General features: G+C 39.2%; 1 long non-coding RNA gene across 1 annotated transcript; it reads left to right on the top strand.

Annotated features, from left to right (window-relative positions):
• The first annotated feature begins 15,289 nt into the window (after positions 1 to 15,289).
• LOC121894597 lies at positions 15,290 to 17,119 on the top strand. The gene is made up of 3 exons (XR_006095581.1): positions 15,290 to 15,400; positions 16,138 to 16,200; positions 16,290 to 17,119. It is a non-coding gene; the product is annotated as an uncharacterized LOC121894597 (long non-coding RNA).
• The last annotated feature ends 263 nt before the right edge of the window (positions 17,120 to 17,382 follow it).

The following is a 17,382-nucleotide window of genomic DNA, read 5'->3' as shown; positions in this document are numbered from 1 at the left end:
ACTGTTATGTTGCTTCACTCTCCATTAATTTTCTTTTGGGTTGTAACAGCCAGCATGTACATTAGCAGGACCTTGGATTTGACTATTCACTAAGATTCACCCCCTGATACTGTTGCTATGCCTGTCAATATGCATATGTAGTTTACAATGATAACGGTGGCAGAAATTCTTAGTAATTTTTGAAACTGTGGGTCCTTTATTTCAAACAGAGCTTCTTCATAGTTCATGTGTTTGTCATGAACATGGCTTTTCTAAACGTAAGTACAATAGTATGGGGTTGCAACTTAACTGTACTGTTACTACTGTAGGTAGTACTTGAGCTAACCAAACATGCTAGCGATTGCAGCCTACATTTGAGCAGATTAACACACTGTTTAATTAATTTCTTATAGTTTTACTATGGTATTTTTTTTGTTTTGGAAAGGCTAAAAAAAGACAATGGCCTCCAAACTCTTTAAATGTCTATAGTATATTTCTTATTACAGCCCCATGCTTCATCATCAGAAATTCAAAGCTTGACAGTCCTCCCACTTTTTCTTCTATGGCAGGCAAAATGTCTGCTGCTAAAAAAGCTCTAGTAGTTCCTACTGGCAATGTGCATGTAAGATTCACTACTACTACTACTAATTGCTCTTCTACTGTTGCATTTCTGACAGAGTAGCTGTTCACGGTGTGTTTAGCTTCCCCAGTGGTCGATACATGTTTAGTGCATATAAAATGCACTTGGCTTTACCACCAATAACCACAGGTGTCCTAAACCACTGACTCTGTGGGGTGTTTCTGTATTTGGTTGTAATGTTGTCTTTGCTGAGTGTTTCTGTATTTGGTTGTAATGTGTGAATTTGTGGCTTGTTTCTGTATATGGTTATGTTCCTATAATTGCAGGGCACTTTGTTATGCTGGATATGACTTGTCAAATTTGTGAGGATGTTTGTGACATTTGATCATGTTTTATCTATTTGCACAATTGTTTTCTTTAGTTGCAGTGCATTGAGCTACAATGGCCATAATATTTTTGGCTTCTTATCTGATAGTTGAAAGCAAAAACAGACAGGAAACATGGAGAGAGAGATTTTACAGACCTCTTGTAATTCACAGAAAAGCTTTGCCAAACTTGAACCTTGGCAGAGGTCTATCAAGAATAACTGAAAACATCTGTGTAGGTGTCCAAGGCCTTTAAATATTGTTAAATACTGTCAAATATTTCTTAAGCAGATAATACTTTGTGCATTACTACTGTACTTGAATTGATGTTAAACTTACCATTAAGTGCTGGGGAGCAACTCACACACATTGGCGTGAGCCATTGCATTTAGTATTTTTTTCTTGTCTTATAAATGCAAATATCATTTTGTTTCCCTTCTTGGTTCTTTATTCATGCTGTCACATTTCAAAGCTCATGTGACATTGGATGTATAAATGCCGTCATTCATCACAATATAGAGTTGGGGGTGGTCTTTAATTGAGGTGAAATCTGTTTGCTGCAATCTGTGTTGTGATGACCTGCTGCTTACATTCACATCATATCTGAAATAGCAGCTGTCAGTGAATGTGACCTCCTAAGCAGAGGTGCAGTTCGTAACAGCTACATCTGACACATACTATGTTTCATAAGAATAACTGTGACTACCATGTTCTGGGAGTATTTATTCTTGATGAATCACCAAGAATCAATGGAGATGCAAATGCATAACTCCCTGCACAATGGAATTTATCTGTAACAAAATATCTGGGCGTGTGTACAGTACTCACACGTGTCAATAGGTTTGAGACCACAGAGAACATTGCTGTAGGAACTGTAAGCATGTAGAGTCCTTTTTCACACAAACACAAAACCAACCTCACCAATCACACCTTCTCAAATCTCACTGCAGCCTCTCAAATCCTATAAAGTTGTGAAGTTCACACAATCACATTGTTGCTACATGTGCTGCTGTGAATGTGGGACAAAACATATTCACACCAGGATGCACAGATGTTTTGCTGCTAATACTAATTCTGTTGTGATTTGTCACAAAAACATCTTTAATCATCTTATTTAGCATTCATCGTATATGTGTCATGTTGAGTTTTATGAACTATACTTTCAACAAACAAGGACAGACTCAGCAGGTGATATTATTATTGAAAGCTTTGATTGTTACATAAGCCTTCAAAGGCAAGATAAAAGTTTTTATGTTATTTGAAAAACTTACAGTGGTATGTCACTTCTTTAGATGGGTAAATAAGGTATTGCACAAAGGATCATGATGACATTAACAAAAGGGTTTTAATTAAGACCTTATTGTCAAATTCAAATTTGTTGAACTTTGACCTGAGCTGAACTGATCTTTGCAGCCAATCGCTGTTGACCACTGCTTGAACTGAAAGATGGATGAAAAACAAATTACTTGTGTTCCTGAACTTCCAGAACTGTACAGTAACACACTGACCTCATATTGAGACCAGACAAAACAGATATTCACTTGCCAAAATATCAGCATGCAGATGCAGCCACTAGGTTTGTGAGAAAAACACTGTTTGAGTCACTGATGCTACTGCTAGCAGCATTAGCATTGTAACTACGCGTGTGTGATATGACTATAATTGATTTTTTTATCCACTTAAAGGAAGTGCAAAAAGTTCACAACATTGGTATATGATGACAAATGTGCTAGCAAAGTATTGCCTATTAAAACATCCAGCAACATTGTCATTCATTTGGAGCCATGTTCAAGGTCCAAGTCCAGTATTCACTCTTGTTTGTTGAGACCTTTTTAGCAGCTAAATGCCCCACTATGTTAAACAGCTATCTTCTTCTGTCTGCCGTTTGGTGTTGGGCAGCTCGTTTAAGTTTGAGTCTGGAAACGGGGCTGATGAAAGCAGTGAGAGGGAACCAAACCAGTAAAATTAGTGAGCTGAAACACACTAAAAAGCTCTGTAGAGCTGAAACTGCAGAGTCAGGTGATAATTCTAGGTGGGTTTGTCATATTGTCGCATGTACCTTTGTAGAAATTGTAGCCTACTTAATGTCCCTCTAGTATGTTATCTTGCTTTTATTGTGTTTTATACATACTGTAGATTGTTTTGGGGGGATTTTTTCCATTTTCTATATAAAGCGTCTTTGAGTACCCTGAAAAGCTCTCTGTAAATAAAATGTATCATTATTATTATTATCATGGAAGCTTTGAAAACACTTTTTTCTCTCTTTTAGCTGAAAACACGCCAATCCATACTGCCCACAAAGAGATCTCTTCTCAAGGCAATTTCAATGTCAGTGATGGGGGACAATATCCATATTTCTTGTTCTGTATAGAAATGCATTCCAAATTTCAGCTGAAGCTAATATGAGGCTTCAGCAGATACACATATCAAGTGGGGATCTTCTAAAGTGCATCATTTTAGTATGAAATTCCCTCTTTGTGCTTCAATAGACCGTGTTTCCATGCTGAGCCACGGCAGAGAGATAGTAACACAAAGAATTTTATACTGAAAAGACTGACACTTTGGAAGATACCCACTTGATTTGACTTATTCTGACTCCTGCAGCCTCATATTAGTTTCAGTTCAATTCTTTTCTGCACAGAACAAGGACTGTGGATTTGGGCCCTATCACTAACATTAAAACTACTGTAAGAGAGGATGTCTTCCCAGCCAGTATGGAGAGAAGGAACAATTAAAACAACTAATAATGCTTTCAATGTACATACGGGCTTGTGAGCACTGCTTAGACAGACCTGAAAATGTGAACCTGTCCTTTAAAGAGGGAAACTGTAGAAAAAATTGATCAGTTTGTTCGTTCCAAATTGCTAATTTTCTATTATTGACCAAGTTCTTTTAAATTCTTCCAAAATCTCCCATTGCAGACACTTTATGTGCATTTGCAAATGCATTTAGGAATATATGCATTTTTTGTGTTTCACTAAATATAAACATTGTTTTTCAAAACATGAAAAGTTGACTTTTCTCTCTTTTTTGGCATCAACATCATGTTGACCATCAAAAGGTGATCGAGTCATCTTTTTCTGCCTTGTATGGCACAAACTGTCAGTCCTACCAAGCCCACATACTGTAGAACACAAACCAATCCTCCTGCAGCACCAAGTAACAAACACCTGCACCTGCACCTACACCTACACTGACACTCACTCAGCCACCCACCACATGCTTCTCTGGGAGAAAAAAAAAATCTTTGCAAGAACTTTAACTTGAAGGTTTCAAGACATTTTCTGTTGAGCTATCTTGCTTTTTAAAGTTAAAAGCCTTAATTATGCAGTTAGTCAGTCAGTTGCTTTTGTGTTGTTTACAGCTTGAACAATGAAGACTTCACTCCTTTGGTTTTAAATAAATGTGAGATATCATAAATTATGCAGCGGAAACTGGATCTCTACAGCTGTTCGACATCACCCTGGACAGTGGGACCGCCACCAAATTAATATGAAATCTGCCTTCCATTATGAATGAGGGCCAGGTGTGCCTCATTAAATCTGGGCCCTCTATCACCAAAACACACACACAAACACACACGCAGATACACAGCATGTCAGGGTTGTGTGAAGTGCATGCTGCCCTTGATTTGCTGGTGACAGGCACTGAGAGAGGCAGGGAGGGAGGACTCAACGGAATTCATAACACTGCAGTTCCACTATTAAAATGTTAAGCAGAGGATTCATTTATGGACATTAATTAATGCTGTTCTCTAACTGCACTCTTTAAGAGGCCAATCTGATCCCAGTGTCACTGTGGTGTGAGGTTTGAGGTAATGCTATCAAATAAATCATGCTGTACATGCTGACACATTACAGTAAATTAATTAAGGCACATTAGATGCCAAGAATCTTAAAGGACCAATGCGCTCTCGCTATTGCTCTATATCTGCCGTCTACTCGTGCTGCTCTGTTTGTGGTAGGCACGAGTCTGTCACATGGAGTGCACCAGGACATATTGTGCATTGTCTGTCTTTCCATCTGGAAGACCAAGATTTGATTTCACTGGTGGGACCTGCAGCGACAGAAGCCAGATGACTTGGGATGATTCAAAGCCCAGTTGGTTGATTCCTCTGGAGTGGCTGACTGAGCTGTGGGAACACAGCTCCAACTCTGTAGTCCTCCATCTGCCGTCTTGGAGGAACCACTTCAGAGAGCTGGCCGAGGCCCAGTGCAAGCCCGCTGCCCTGCCCAGCCCGTTCCTCCCGCCCCAGGGCCTCATCTGAAGTTGTCAGGCCGACCCCTCTGTGGCACAGCGCCAGCTGCACCGCTGGGATCTCAGCTGAAAATAGCCCACCAATTCATCACAGTAGCTTGCCAGCAGCGTTTGTGCTGCATAGGCACTTCTCTTAATTTTAGGATCAGTTTCAGAGTGACCCAGAGAGACCGCTGACAACTTCACTAATACCATTATTTGATGCCATGGCTACAGTCCTCCATTAAGACACTTAAAAGCCTCTGAGTGTGAAGATTCTGGTGGTCTTAACTAACAGATATATCACCACAAAGCTATTAGCATCTGTGACCTGGCTGGTGGGCTGCACCTGAGCAGGATTAAATCCTTTGCTCCAGGTCAAGACCTCAGGACTGTGCAGCCAGAACCACAACAACCCCAGGCTACAGACACCTCAGACTTCCTCAGCTTGACCCCAGTCTGCAGCCTGCAGCTGTTGCTCCTCCTTCTCCACTCAGAATCAGAATCAGAAACAGGCTTATTGCCAAGTAGGTTTACACATACAAGGAATTTGCCTTGGCGTTGTGGTGCATAACAGTCAAAACATACACAAAAATGAAGTAACCGTAAATAATGTAAAAAAGACTTAGAAAAAGAGTTTACAATAAAAAAAATAAATAAAATATATTCTAAGTGCAAAGAGCTGTTCCAAGGTTAAAGTTTAAACTGAAGGGAATGAAATGAAATATGAAAAATATGGACTAGGAATGTGCAAATGTTCATGGTGTAAAAAGTATATGCAGTGTGCAAGTAATAAATAAAAAAAGCCGACTCCCTGGCCTCCCCCTGCATCATCAGCATCTCATCAGGGTTTTTTGATACCCTGATTAGAGCTCTGGCCAGACTTCACAATTCATAGTTTCAGCACTGAAGGTAATCAAGCAGCTCACAGGGAGCGTACCAGACAGAAAACAGAGGAGGAGCTATCAAGGAAAAATAAAAAAAATCAGTGGTGTTTCCTTAAGGTGCAACTGTCTATGGCACAAACCATGTAACTGTCATTTTTGTATCCTTGATGGTTAAAAAGTTGTTGCAATTAAACACTCGACAAATCTGCACAACAGGTCAAGAAATCTAATTTAGCAAGTGAAATGAACAGACAAGACACAATGAACATACATAATTTAGTTTGGCATGTTTGTAAGTCAAAAATAACTCCCTGATATAGAACACTGAGTGGTCATGCAGGGACATATGAAATGCATTAGAAGCGTTGTACATCTGTACATATTCTGTATATGCTACATTGCCTGGTACTATTCCTGTAGATCCTTTTTCGAGAGAGGAAGTGTGCTGTTAGCTCCCCTCTGCCCGCGAGTGGACAAGTTCCTGCCCCAATACTTCACTCATCTTGATGAGCTGTCTGCCTTGAAACAGCAACCTGCCTGCTGCGGTAACCTGCATCTGGAAAAAAGACTAAAGGGAAGTAGATAGAGAGCCACTCCTCAGTTTTTTACTGCCTTCCTAAATTGTTTTTTGGTTTTTGTTCTTGTGTTGATATTGCCTTAAAAGCCACTGCAAATTGCATACATACAAATAAATGTTCCCATTATCACTAGAAAGCCCAACAATGATGTATGATGGGTTCTTTTTTAATGTACTTTTATAATAAACAATCTGAGGCTGAATGTCATTCTTTCATATGAGACCGTCAAATCAGATGAGATCAAATTAGATTTTGATTGAAGACAGTGCGTTATTCATTTTTACTCATCATAAGATAGACAAGGTGCAAATTACAGTGAAGAGATTGCGATAGAGAAATCACTTGTAATAAAGATCTACAGTTTGACTCCCAGCAGCAGCACCTCTGGCTGAGCCGTGCATTTCAGCAAACACCATGTGTTTTGCATTTAATCACATTAAACGTCGCACATTGACTCATGTGAGGTGTCAATGTTTGCTTGGTTTCTGGGCACCTCTGTCCAATTAAGTGCCAAGTTGGATTTATCTGAGCTTTCTTTCTGAAAAATCCCAGTTTCTCAGTCGTAATTACGACTACAACTCTGATATGACATAAGGGCAGTATAAGCCCCGAATGTTGATGATGATGAGTGAAGCGCTGACCGAACAGAAAACAAAGCCCCTCACCTTCCCTTGTGTTGTCTTTTTGCTCTTAGTGGAGCATCAGCCAGGAGAGTTCTCATTGGCTTTCATGCCCTGAAAGTCAGGCCACTAAAATGAAGCAAGTAAACACAAGACGGGACATTTTGTGAGTCTATGTGCATGTTCAGACTGATCATAAAACTCTGTTAAAAAGCAAGCCAAAACATGTAACAGTGATGTAATGATGATTATGACGATGCTTGTGAAGTGGTGAAGTAACGCTGCTGGCCACAGCACAGTTATCCTGCCCGGTCTGAGTTCAACCTGTATAGCGCCCGACTCGCCTCCCCACCTGGACCCCAAACAACAACAAGCAGGTGTGCCTTAATAAATCATGCTCCCAGTTAACTCATTCATTGGCAGCTGATAGTGAGTGTTCATTTATTATACAGAGTGGCTTGAATATTTGTGGATGAATGTACACCTTCATGGCTATTTTGATTACAATATTAATCCAAATGAATAATTATATAATTGCAATAATTATCGATGGATGCACGATCACAAACTTATCTCTACTGACCCTAGAACCCTGTTAGGGTGAGTAGGTCAGGTTCACTTTCACACGTTGGTGATCTATTTATCTGGCACACACTTTGTCTAATTGTAAATTGTACAATTTTTATTGAGGAGTCCACACACAAAAAACACTCTTTGATTCCAGACTGAGCTGTTAGTGATACTGTTATTCAAAAGTACTTAAAAAAAAACCCAGAAGATTAAGAAATTCTCTATTAATAGTTTTCTAAATAATAAACAGACTAGTGTCATTGCCAGCCTTTAACAGTCTATAAGACACTGAGTGTCTGTTTTCATTTTAGAGGGAATACTTAAATATGTTGCTGTATGTTGCTCGATTATTCTAGATATCCACATTTCTACATGATTGATTGCAGGCAATTTTCCTGACAAGGGAAATGAAGAAATAATGATCATCATAAAAGTGGGGACACATTTTGTCTTCCCAGACTGGCTCATGTGTAAACAACAACCCAAGCACTATGAATTCAATGAATCAAAATGTCTTGGCTGAAAATTAGATATTAACATTCATACCAAACATATGTTTCTAATGGTATTTCACATTTGTCCATTAAAAGTGGACATCTTGTTTGCTTTCTTAAATATTACACAGCATCATGCTCTGCTATTGCTGGATGTCTCATTTAAAATGTGTATCTGAATCGATTCTAAAGATATACATTCATGCATATTTGCAGATTCTGGATTTTTTAACAAGGAAGAGGGAATAGATGTAATTTCAAGAGTTTTTAACTAGTTAACTGAACCTTTTTTTGTTGAAAAACCATATCACACTCAAATATTCAAAACAGAGTATTTTTTATATATCTTAAGACATGTCTGGAAGGAACCTTAAGTTTTATCAGGTTTATTCAGGTATTATCAGGTAATTTGCACTTGCTAAGGTGAGCAGGGCAGCTGCTGAACCCACAAACAGCTGTGAGCCAATGCAAAACAATACACTGGAGCCAGGAGTACAAAGCAAACAAAAAAATCATGATTTTGCAAGATACAAACATTGTGTTGAGTTCAAAGTTGACTCCTGACCTGAAACAGCAGATAACAAAACAAACTCACCTTCTCATCTCTTTTCATCACATACTAGTTAAAAAAGGTTACTTTTAAACTCAAAAATTAAGTTTTAGATTTTCCAAGGTTAAGAATGAACTTTGAAACTCTTTGGCATGTCATATGACAGGTGTCAAGTATATAGTAGTTATATATATATATATATATATATATATATATATATATATATATATATATATATATATATATAGCAAGTATAATATAGTAGTTAACTCCAGTTCTATGAGTACAGCGGGGGACAACAAAATGCCATGAGTGAGTTGCCAATTGTAGTTGTCTATTTTTTATCAATAACTTGAAAAACTAATAATCTGAGCAGTGAGACTATGTTCTGAAAGCTGCAGATCAACCAGCAATTAATTATTTTTTGCCTTGTAGATATAGGCACAAGGGGAAGAGTTAAATCTACAGTGAGAAGCTGTTGTGTCAGCAGCAGGATGTTTTGGCTTTTATTCAATCCGGGCTTGCTGCAGAGAGTATGTATAATATACAGTGGTAAAACATCTCCAAGCTAAAATTTTGCATCGAAGTGTCAAATGTACTATCAGAAAATCAGCCCTCTCTGCTGCCCTCCACATATAATATTTAGTATTAAGATCAATTTATTGTATGGTCTATCAGAACTGGTTCTTACGATGAAAATCAAATGTGTTTATAGTTGCCCTGAACGGCTACATTCAAAGACAAAGTGAAAAGCCAACAGTCATAGAGAAGGGGGGGAGACGTGATCTCCTGGAAGGCAGTCATAGTGTTGCACTTGGTTGTTCACATAAATCATTACAGAAATATTTGCATGAAGAATGAAAAAGGAGCGCTGGAGAGAAAAGTTGAAACCCTGAGTCCTTTCTCACCACTGCACAGCTGGTCAGTCACTGTATGAAGTGGGTGTGAATGTCAGGTTGTCCATTTTGGAAAGTTACAGAAATGGCCATGCACAGCCCCACCTTATTCCGACCTGGGAAAGGTGTGGGGCAGGGGGTATCTGAAGCTTTCCCACAAGCAAGTTTGAATAAATATAACAGCAGCTTTAGGCTAAACACTTTCTCCAGAAGTAAGAATTGTTACCCCTCCACACTGGCAGATGTATATTTAATACTATAAGTGCTTATAAAACATATACGCTGTAATGTTATTTTCATAGCTTGCACTTATGCCTAATTCACAGGCTATATGCCATTACATTCACTGCATCAATCATTGTGTGCTTGTGTTGAAATAGGCCAGTGCATTTGCATGGATCCATTGTTTCCCTGTACACATAATAATACGGACCAAAGCATTGCATGGTTCTCCTCCAGACGGTCAGGTGTGTAGCACCCAGATGATGCATTCCACGCAGTGAGGGAAAGGTCATCTACCCTTTATTAAGATGTCATCTAGACTTTATCAGGATGGAGAGCATTAAAGGGAGGCACACTTAAAAGATTGAGTATGATGGTGGAGGGGCCATCAGTAGGCAAGCCAGGTGAAAAATTGCACGACAGACACATTTTGTGAAAAGGATAGTGATTGTCAAGGCTGCAATAATGCTGGTAATATAAATGATGTGATAATGAGGGCTTGATTATATCATAATACCCATTCATTCATGTAGCCTTTGATTCAGCTCACGTCACCCAGACAATGTAATAGAAAAGTTTGTGTTGCCTATTATTTTTCTACAACTGAACACACTAAACCATTGCATCACCATATCTTTCTAGTCTCAATCAAGGACAGTCACTGTCTGAAGATGTGAAGTAAAATTGCTCTGCTGAGATGATTCTGAAAAGGATGGCATCTGTTATTTTTCTCTGTAAACCTGAGATGGTACAAAAAGGAACAGGTGCCACAGAATTTGTCATGTGTAACACAAAGCCAAGAAAAAAAAACAAAGAGAGAGAGTAAGAGAGAACAATCTGTTGAAACTCCAAAACAAAAAAACACACATTTTTATAATAACCTCATGAGTTCCACACACACACACACACACACACACACACACACTTCAATGCCTTAAGTCACCATGAAAGCTGAATGAGTTATATTGTATAGCTGAATGAATTCAAATCACAGCAGCGCTCCAAACCCTCTTAAAGTGTATAGTTAGTGAGGAATGGCTCAAGCCCTCGCAGTGACCACAAAACCACAGCTGAGCAAAAAGCTTCACTCTCATTGAAAACAATTACAAAAAGCCGCCGCAGGCTGCTAAAAAGCACTCTGTCTGATCGGGGCCAAACTTGTTAAATACCATACAAGTAGGTACTGTGTGTGTCAGTATTCTAATATTTTATCCAATTGAGATGCTGTTGTAAAGAATCACCATTCCTTGTTCTGCCGCCCAATTGGAGCATAAAAGATTTGCGCTCTCTGCCTGTTTCATTCCTGTTCATTTCATGAAGCGACTGTGTGGAGCAACACCAGCTTCTGTAAGTATTTCAATTTAACATTATGTCTTTGTATATATAAGTATTTTGGTATTGCCCCAAAGGTAGTAAATGATGTTAATGTGCTACATCTTTCTAATTAGTTTTCTATCAAATGCTGTCAAATGTTAGCAAGGCTAGCTTGATTAACTTTAGCTAGCTACTTTTTCTGACACGGCTAACTTTATTTAATGCTATGATCAAATAACGTTGCCTATGTAAAATTACTCTGCCATGAGTATTATCATTTTCTCTTTTTGTGTGTGGCAATTGTAACATTGGGTTGGCAACTTGAATAAGTATTTCAGTTGCAGACATTTCAGTAACTTTTGTGAAACCTTGTCCATGTGGGAACTGCCCATTGGTCCGAAGGCCCATTATTCCAAAACCCCAATAGTTTGAAAAATGTCCCATCGGACTGAAAGCCCATAGAATAGGATAGAATAGAACAGAAAACCTTTATTGTCATTGTATTGTAGATACAATGAAATTAGGGGTGCTACTCCTAGTTGGTGCTAGTAAAAGCACAGTACAACATAGTCTCACACAACAATAAATAAACATATAGCCTACATAAAACGGTAAAGTATATCAATGAAAATAGGTGTAGTATACAGTGGAGTAATGTGAAATATTGCACATTAATAGATGTGATTATTGCACAGTATGAAATTCATGAGAATGATATGATATTATTGTACTAGTCCGACAGACCAGTATCCCATTCAGTGACTGCCGGCCTTACTACTTTCCAGACTCTGTTAACATATTGCTAAATTTAACAGTAAACGTATAAATTATAACGTAAATCAGCACTTATGACTTTGTGTGACTCATGATATTCAACTTTAACAGCTCTTCTATGAACTAAATTACATACATTCCGAAACACCGCCAGTCGGCAGGTCCAAGTAATTTTTATAACATGTAATTTCATCAAATCAGAGTTCTGCTTTGTGAAACATGACGCCAAATTTATCAGAAGAATAAATTGTGAAAAGTCTGTTTGATAAGTTAATTTACATTTTAAATGACTGACAACAAGGCAAATAAAGTCTTCAACGGTTTCCTACTGTTGGAGGAAAACCTGTTTACATATTAATTTAATGGAGCCAAGCTTACTGGTAAACATCTACTCCTTCTAAAAGATCATTTGTGATTCGTTATGACTCATAAACAGACACAAATACGTTCCGCGACCATGTAACATAATTGAATATTAATTTTAGCTCCATGTAAAGTGTAAATGCTCATCTGCCTTAACGACACAGTTTACACATTTTTATAACTGTTGATTTATTAAATTGGACGCCAGTAACATGTAGAAAGTCTGTTTTTTGTCAGGTAATAAACATAGAATTCAACAAAGAGGACAATTGAGGTGGCTACACTGAAGATCCCTGACCTACATTGCACATTGTGAAGATCCTTGCTGTCCAGTTGCCATCATTATCGAGGGCAATGAGGTATCGACAAAATGTGACAACACAGCTAAGGCTTGCACACTGCTGAATGGACTGATGTATGACCTGAATCTGGAGTACCATTCAAAGCTGAGGTACACTCTGGATGTTTAGCCACAGTAATGTTACAACACAACAGAAATCCACTGGTCTCAGATTGTACAATAGTTTTCATTTAATTTTGAATGAGATATATGCAGGAGCCTGCGTCAGCAAAATACTAATTTCAGGGTGCTTTTAATCTCGAGAAAGCACAATAAATGCAAAAAAACCTTTCTTAAATTGTCATAAAATATTTTAAGACTCAACTTTTATTAAGTTATTCAACCTTAGTTTAACAATTAAAGACATTTTCTAACAAACACACACAAATGAATGTTAAGTTTACAATATGTTTTTCCATTATATTCTTCTGCCCTATAAATGGGAGCAGCCTCTATCTAGCTCTGGAAAGTCCTTGCTGATGGACTAGGAGTTAGGATTCAGCATTTCTCTCCCTGCCTGGATGTCTTTTTTCCACTGAAATAAAAAATAATGCAATCAATAAATCAATGTAACATTACAATGATAAAAAAATAAATGATTTGTTACTGTGGGAACATGTTTTCTTTTGTTAGGGGAGAATGTCAGGAAAAGAGAACAGGCTTACAGCAGGGAAACACTTCTTCTGGCAGTGCAGAGAGTAAAATCAGGGAAAAGTGTGAGGAAAGTCTTAAAGATCTATGGGATACCTAAATTCACCCTGGCAGACCACAAGGCAGGAAACATGACTGTGGTCCTCATCCGAATAGGTCAATCACCCTGGAAGAGGAAGATGCTACACTGTATGGATGGCAGACCATGGATTTCTTCTTACAAGGAGATCATACAATATGAATATGGTGAAGGACCTCAGCGACAACTGGTGGGCCTACTTCAAAGGTTGCCACCCTGATCTTACCAGCCACACACCAGAATCCCTAGATCAGCCCGGAGTCCATGGAGCAACATCAGAGACTTTGATGAGACCTTCTTCAAACTCCTGGAAAATATCGTTAATATAGACAGTCTCCATGACAAGCCTCACCTTGTATGGAACTGTGATGAAACAGGGTTTGGTGATGAGCCCAAGTCCAAGGAGAAGGTTCTTTGCCAGAAGGGAAAGAGGCTTGTTTATCCCCAGCGGGCGACCATTAGGGAATACATAAATGTGCACTGCCGCATCAGTGCAGCAGGGACCAGCATTCTGCCCTTCGTCATCTTTCCCCACTGCCTTACCAATGTGGCATATGATCTAGATGGTCCAACTGTCAGCCTGTATGGCTATTCATGACCACAGAGCTCTTTCTAAAATGGCTGGACCATTTTGTGAAACATGCCCCTTATGAAAGACCTCTCTTGTTAATCATCGACCAGCATGAAACCCACTGTCACCACCAGGTTATTGATGTCTGCAGAGCCAACCAAATTGAAATTTTGCTGCTTCCCCCTCACAGGACCCACATCCTCCAACCCCTGGACATCAGCATTTTTAACCCACTAAAGGCTATATTTACCCAGTTGGCCACTTGCATGGAACTAGTGAGAGGAGACATGATGGTCGGCAAGAAACAGTTCTCCAGTCCTGAAACATGCCCATGAAAAGGCCATCACTGCAGACAGCTGTCTCACTCGGAGCCGAAGGGAAAAAGTGGCAGTAAGGAAACTACCACAATGTTTAACACTGCTAACTGTGACCACTATAAAATAGCTGAGCTAAAGTCTGTTCATTTGTTCAGAAATGTTGTCTCAGCATCTTGTTTCATCCATTTCACTTAAAGCTTAATATAGAGTATAACATTGTTGTGGTTGCATTTCATTTTTACATCCCGCCAGGCTGTGTGACTTTGTAATAGCAGATGTTACGAGGATGAATGGAAGATGGGGGGAGGACAGTTCTCTTAATTTGATAATGTTAAACTTGTCGGCTTCCTGACTCATTTTTTTTAAAAAAGACAAGAGAGAGAGAGCGCGAGCAAGCTGAGAGCACCAGCAAGAGAGAGAGACAGCAGTGGTGGTCGAGCAGGCTAGAGTGAATGAAGAGAGTGAGCGGTGGTGTGAATCTGAGAAGTAAAACATTATTTTCTGATGGTTACCTTCTAATGCACAAATAAACATGCCCACACCTCCACACAACCCTGCAGGAACTTGCCACATTGCCGCATTTGGTGTGAATGCAGCCTTACATGTAACCTAGCTGTATGAACAGTACTAAAACAAAGTTTACTTCGTTTCACCATTCTCATATTACAATTATTAATCTTACATAGCCACAAATAGATACATTGCCTAGAAACAGCAGTGTTTAAAAAAGAAAAATAAGTAGCGTCTTTCTTTCACTCGCTTCCAAAACAAATGCACCACTAGCCAAGATTTTTACAACATGAGGTGGTGGTGCTCATGGGAAATGCAGTCCTTATTCTGGTAAAACACTGCTGCTTTTGTCCACAGGGTGCGCTAAAATCAGAAAATGAAAGTTCCTTGTAGTAACTTTAATTATGTCTCTCCCTCTCCATCCCACTTTCTTCCTCTCTGTTAACTAGGGGCTATAGAACAGGTGAACCCTGGTGCAGACACAGACAAGGAGACAGGAATAAGGTAAAGAGATATTTATTTCATGAACACAGGGAAGATGGGCTGCAGGCTAGGGGAAGCTTGAGCTGGTAGCTAAGAGCCAGGAACTGAGGCTGGGGCGGTTATTGGCTGAGGAAGCAGGGAACAGAGCAGTCAAGACTACAAAGGAAACTGAGAACAGAATGAATACTTGAGAAACAGGCAACAAGAACTAAATGTTGAATAGCGAAACGGTAATAAGTTGGCTTGAAGTGTAGCAAACTGACAGGTAGCACAGTCTACAATCTGGCAGAGAGGAAGTAGCAAGGCTGAGTCTTTGTAGAGGTCTTGATTATTGAGATGAGGTGCAGCTGGTGTGGCTCTGCTCTGACTCCGACACACCTGCAGACAATCATACAAACTCACAGGAAGAGAGAAGGAGAAAGCCACTTGGGGAGTGGCAGCAGGTTAGGGAGGCACTGAATTAGATGTAAAGGGTGTGGCAGACTATGTCCCAGGAGCAGTTGTAACACTCTGTCACAGGCTCTCGCTTTGTAACGCTGTGTTGAAATTCAGATGTTATGGGTGTCGTTTTCCCTACACTTTGTTTGCACATTCTGTGTGGTTGTGTGTGTGTGTAATAAACTGGCAGCTGAAAGTATTTTGACTATACCCACATTAAGGTAGATGCATCTGAAAACCATATGCTAAGGTAAATTATGTCCCTTACATTTTTCAGAATTATAAATCTTATACTAATGAATTATTGATGTGTCTCCCAGATTTTTCAAACCAAAAGAAGCAAGACAAGGAGCTTCTGTTCAACATGGACAGATTGCCTTGAGGTACATTTTGGAATAACAATGCTGGTAGATTTGGCTGTCAATAAAGAGGTTAATATATCATTAAATAATACAAAAATTAATCCATCAAGATGCCGAAGATCCCTCAGACTCCTGCCAGTGACCCTGTCATCCCTCGACTACAGAAATCAGAAGACATGTGTGAGCCAAACTTTGAAGAAAACAAGAAGTCTTTCACTGACTGACACCAATTTTCTAACCATACTGTTACTTAAAATATCTAAATACGCAGCTGCTGTCTCAGTCCTCACGCATGAATCTCAACAGTTATTAACATGTGATTACATTTTCATTCACTTCACATTACCTTCACTAAATGCATAGCCATAAACTCATATCAAAGGAAGTTCAGCATCAGGGTTGGTAACAAGCAAGTCAGGATAGAGTAGGAGAGAGATAGAGTAGTTCTCCTGACTAATAGAGGAGCAGGACTGATTGCTCTAATCTGTGCAAATCAACCAATGCCCCTGCTTGTCAGCTAGACAGGTTGTGTGTGAGGAATGAGAAGGAAATAATGTGTTCAGACATATTTAGGGAACATTTTTGGAATACTCATACTCAGCATACAGATTGACAGCAGACATGTGGATCTTAGGAGGAGCACTGAGTTTAACATTTTTAAAACCAGATTTTTCTGATGTCAATAAAATGCAGATTTGTAGATTTAGGAAGCACTAAAATAACAAAGTGGACCCTTTCTTTAGTTTTTGGCAATATTTATGGAGGTAATTAAACACATTTTCAGTTTATTTTTGGTAATAATACTGAGCCCTGGCACTAAGTGTCTGGCAAAGATTCGGCCCAGACTGTTAACAGCGCTGCGGCTGTACCTCTCAGCTGAGACTATGCCAAATCGGCCTGCCCAGACTACGTGATGTCGGGCCCAGTGTTTTTGTTCCAGTACGCGAGATTTGGGTTGTGTGTTGGCTGATACAATTTTGTCAGCAAGGCTGTTACGAAAAGTTTGCGATTTGCCTTTTTTAAAACTTGCCATGTTTGTGGATTTGTGGGGAACGTAAGGAGAAGCCACAGCGATCACACTCTTTGGATCCTTGACAATTCTTTGAGATATATTAAGGTCACAGGGGAAGAAAGTGTATTCATGTTACAGTAATGACTTATTTTTCTTATTTTTTGAAACATACTTCATAATTTCTCATTAAA

This window comes from Thunnus maccoyii, chromosome 3 (genome assembly GCF_910596095.1).
Source record: "Thunnus maccoyii chromosome 3, fThuMac1.1, whole genome shotgun sequence".
NCBI lineage: Eukaryota > Metazoa > Chordata > Actinopteri > Scombriformes > Scombridae > Thunnus > Thunnus maccoyii.
Note: the sequence above shows the minus strand (reverse complement) of the source record. Positions and strands in the feature narration are given on the sequence as shown.